Here is a 5,057-nt window from a genome sequence, read left to right as displayed (position 1 = left end):
ACAACAACTTGCTGATTCGTTCTTCCATTGATGGATGCTGATGCTGTTTCCACCTTTAAGCTATTGTGAATAGTGCCTCTAGGAGCATTCTTGCATGAGGTTCGTTCGAACCCCTGTCTTCAATTCTTTGGGGCAAATACCTAGGAGTGGAGTGCTGGGTCATACAGTAATTCTATTTTACTTCTTGAGGAATCATCGCATAATTTTCCATAATGACCACACCATTTTACCTTCCTAAGAGCAGGGTATGAAGTTTTCAGTTCCTCAACATCCTCATCAACATTTCTTATTTTTCTTAAAAAAAAAAAAAATCAAAAAAAAGAAAAAAAAAACTAGCCATTTGAATGGATTTACGTGGGTATCTCATTGTGGTTTTGATTGGTATATTTCTGACTAATGATTTCATTGGGCATTTTTTTTTAATTTCATAAAGTTTTATTTTCAAATGTACAGTTGGTTGGACCTGTTCACGCATCTCCACCGACAGCTGCGGCATCTCCACCCTTGGTATTTCTGGTGTAAATTACTTGAGCACTGTGCTTTGAAGCCAGTTTGATAAGTCCTTTACTGAGGATCTCCTGAAGGGCTGCCCTGGCCAGGGAGCCTCGAATCTTCGGTCTCTCAGAAACCATAGCTGGGGTTCAATCCCATTACTGGGTATATACCCAAATGATTATAAATTGCTCTATTTTAAAGACACATGCACAGGTATGTTCATTGCGGTGCTGTTTAAGATAGCAAAGACCTGGAACCAACCCAAATGCCCATGGATAATAGACTGGACAAAAAAAATATGGCACATATACACCATGGAATACTATGCAGCCATAAAAAACGATGAGTTCATGTCCTTTGTAGGGACATGGATGAACCTAGAAACCATCATTCTCAGCAAACTGACACAAGAACAGAAAACCAAACACCACGTTTTCACTCATAGGCGGGTGATGAACAATGAGAACACTTGGGCACAGGGAAGGGAACAACACTCACAGGGCTAGGTGGGGGGAGGAAGGGAGGGACAGCAGGAGGGAGGGCAGGGAGGATGGGGAGGGATAACACTGGGAGAAATGCCTGACGTAGGTGACAGAGGTGGGGGTGTGGAGAATAGAGACAGTGAACCACCATGGCATGTATGTACCTATGCAACAATCCTGCAGGATGCAGGATGTGCACATGTACCCCAGAGCCCAAATACAATAAAAAAGAAAGAAAGAAAGAAAGAAAGAAACCATAGCTGGGGTTATAAGTTTGCAGCTGGGAACTTCCTTACAGACTTTTGTGATAGGTAGTTTTGTCAGACAAGATTAAGTCATTGAGCTTGTCCCGAGCTTTGTCTTTGGAGCACTTCTTGGCTTTGGCCTTGGCCCCGGGTTTGCTCACTGGGTCTTTGTCTTTCCTGGCTGACTTTCCGGCGTCTTTGTTCTTCTTGTTGTTGTCCTTGGGTGGCATTGTGAAGCTCAGAGAGCATCAGTGAACACTGCAGCCTCGCTAAGATGTCAGACAAAAAGACACTGAACATATTTTCATGTGTTTGTTGTCCTTTTGCCTATCTTCTTTGAAGAAATGCCTGTTTAAGTCCTCTGCCAATTTTTAAATTGGATTATTAGTTGTTGAGTCGTAGGAGTTCTTTATATAGTCTGGACACTAGATCCTTAAAAGATATGTGGTTTGCAAACATTATCTCCTATTCTTTGTGTTGTCTTTCACCCTCTTGCTGTTGTCCTTTGAAGCACAGAAGTTTTTAGTTTTGATAAATTCATCAATTTATTTTATTTTATTTTTATTTTTGGATGCTTGTGCTCTTGGTGTCATATCTGATAATCCGTGGCCAAATCTAAGGTCATGAAGACTTACCCTATATTTTTTATTAAGAGTTTTATAGTAAGTGCTCTTATATTTAGGTCTTTGATTTATGTTAATTTTTGCATATGGTATGAGGTAGGGTGCAACTTCATTCTTCTTTGTCTTTTTTCTTTTTTTTGAGACAAGAGTCTTGCCCCATTACCCAGGCTGGAGTGCAGTTGTGTTTATATTTGGACTCTGAAGCCCATTTAGTTGATCTATATGTCTGTCCTTGTGCCAGTACCACACTGTTTTGATTACTGTAACTTTGTAGTGAGTTTTGAAATGAGGAAGTGTAAGTCCTCCAACTTTTGTCTTCTTTTTAAGATTGCTTTGGCTATTCAGTGTCCCTTGCAATTCCATATAAATTTTAGGATTAGCTTTTCCATTTCTGTAAAAACATCACATTGGGATTTGGATAAGCCTGGTGTTAAATCTGTAGTTCTATTTGGAGATTGTTGCCATTTTAACAATATTAAGTCTTCTAATCCATGAACATGGAATGTCTTTTTATTTTCTTAAATTTTATTTAATTTCTTTTAGCAATGTTACATAGTTTTCAATATTCAAGTCTTCCCCTCCCTTTGTTAAATTCATTTCTAATTATTTTATTGGTTTTGGTGCTGTTGTAAATAGAATTATTTTCTTGATTTTCCTTTTGTGCTGTATATAGAAATACAACTGACTTTTGTGTTAACATTGTATCCTGTAACTTTGTCAAATTCATGTATTAGCTATAATAGTTTTTTATTTTTTATTTTCTAGCTATAATAGTTTTTTTATTTTTTATTTTCTAGCTATAATAGGTTTTTTGTGGATTCTTTAGGATCATCTACATATAAGATCATGTCATCTGCAAATAAAGATGACTCTACTGCTTCTTTTACTATCTAGATGTCTTTTTTCTCTTTTTTTCTTGCTTAGTTTCTCTGGCTAGAACTTCCAGTACAATGTTGCATAGAAGCGGCAGAAACGGGCATCCTGTCTTGTTCCTGATCTTAGGGTAAAGCTTTCTGTCTTTCACCAAGTGCTTTCTTGACTCTCATTGGCTCATCCTCTACTTTCTCCTGGGTATCTGGCTGTCACTCTTGCTCACTCTGCTGCCCCAAGGAAACCAGTTCTCCTGTCTTTGCCGTGCCCACATCCTCTAGTCCCCACCTCTGTCCTCCACTTCCTGATTCAGTGCCCTATCTTTCAAAGCAGAGTTTTTTGAGGAGTTCCTATGCCTCACTCATGTGGCCCCAACTAGTCATGCATCCCTCCTGCTGGCCCTCTCCCACAGTCATGAGCATGAAGAGGCCTGAGCATAAATGCTGAGGTCTTGAAAAGCCGAAGAGGTCAGGCTTGCCAAGAAGAGCTTCGTCTGAGCTTGACTGGCTACAGGGAAAACAAACCCCCAAACTTTGCTGGCCTGATTGGCAGGAGCCCAGAGAGAACTGACGCCCATCCAAGAAACACAGGTGTTCCGGGGCCCCAGCTCTGTAGCAGGTGGAGCCTGCTGACAAGCCATTGACACTCCTGTCTGTGGGCAGGGCCTTCTGCTCCTTTCCCTTGCAGCTGGAGGGGAATCCCAGATGCACCTACCTGGTGCCCATGCCCTTGAGGCCAAGCTCTTCTACGAAAGCAATGGCTTGAGACACCAAAAATACCACATTTTAAAAGTGAGTTTGGAGCATAAACCCAGAGACAGAAGCCAGAGAGAGCCCAGTCCCGTGAGCAGCACCTTCCTACTTCCTGCCAGGGCAGCTCCTTTGCCTTATGTGGGGTGACATCCTCCTGGGAGCCCTAGCACCTCTCTAAGACCAGGAGAGAGACTGCTGGTTCCCTCACCCAGGACTGGCACCAAACATCCTCCAGAAGAATTTGACAAAACCATCATCAGAGTGGGACACTTTAACAACCTCTCTCAGAAATGACCAGCCAAGCAGACTCTAAGTAACTAAGGATACAGAATCCTGAGGAATACAATCAATAGATTTGAAACTGTATATATTCTCCAGACAGGAGATACACACACACACACACACACACACACACACACACACACACACACACACACACAATATCTATTGAACCAGCTGGGTGCAGTGGCTGATGCCTGTAATCCCAGCACTTTGGGAGGCCAAGAGGGGCAGATCACCTGAGGTTGGGAGTTTGAGACCAGCCTGACCAACATGGAGAAACCCTGTCTCTACTAAAAATACAAAAATTAGCCAGGCATGGTGGCGCATGCTTGTAATCCCAGCTACTTGGGAGGCTGAGGCAGGAGAATCGCTTGAACACGCGAGGTGGAGGTTGCGGTGAGCCGAGATCGCACCACTGCACCTGAGGCTGGGCAACAAGAGCAAAACTCTGTTTCAAGAAACAAAAAAAAAAATCTATTGAACTTTCATAAAAATTTGTTATATTAGGTTTCAAAGGAAAAATTTTGAGTTGTAAAAAGTAGAAGTTGTACAGATTCCTATTCTTAGACCTAATTTAATAAACCAGAAAAGAATTACAAGCAGATAACACTGAAAAAATCTTGAGAACAAAAGCACAAACATACAAACATTACTAGTATTTAAAATAGCTTTTTAGTTGTAAACAGGAAACAAACACTGCAAATTTAGACTTTTGAAAACTAATAGAAATCAGAGCAGAACATGATAAAATGAATGAAAAGCGGCCAAATCTGTGCTTAGAGAAAATGTTATAGCCTGACATGTTTTTAAAAATTAAACAAGAAAAATAAAGGTAAATAAAAATTTGACATTATTTTTTAAAAAGCACTAAAATGATTAACAGAAAAATGAAAAACTAAATGGAGAAAGACCAGTGTATTTCTCACAAATATAACCAATAAACAAGAGATAAATAAAAACTCTAGAAATGAAAACTGGACCAATACTAAACATACAAAGACAATTTTTGACATTATGAGAATAGAATAGATATTTGAACTCTAGATGAAATAGGCACTTGACTATAAAAATATAAACGATCAAAATCAACTTGAAAAGAAGTAGAAAAACATGAGTATGCCGGGCGCGGTGGCTCACGCCTGTAATCCCAGCACTTTGGGAGGCCGAGGCGGGTGGATCACGAGGTCAAGAGATCGAGACCATCCTGGTCAACATGGTGAAACCCCGTCTCTACTAAAAAATACAAAAATTCAGCTGGGCATGGTGGCGTGTGTCTGTAATCCCAGCTACTCAGGAGGCTGAGGCAGG

General features: G+C 40.6%; 1 pseudogene; it reads right to left on the bottom strand.

Moving 5' to 3' along the window:
* Positions 1-422: 422 nt before the first annotated feature.
* On the bottom strand, positions 423-1,573 carry LOC116561972 (annotated as a pseudogene).
* Between the last annotated feature and the right edge of the window lie 3,484 nt (positions 1,574-5,057).

This window comes from Sapajus apella, unplaced genomic scaffold (assembly GCF_009761245.1).
Source record: "Sapajus apella isolate SASKATOON/1434 unplaced genomic scaffold, GSC_monkey_1.0 scaffold31, whole genome shotgun sequence".
Taxonomy (NCBI): domain Eukaryota; kingdom Metazoa; phylum Chordata; class Mammalia; order Primates; family Cebidae; genus Sapajus; species Sapajus apella.
The sequence above is the reverse complement of the archived record's forward strand: the minus strand, read 5'-3'. Positions and strand labels throughout refer to the sequence as shown.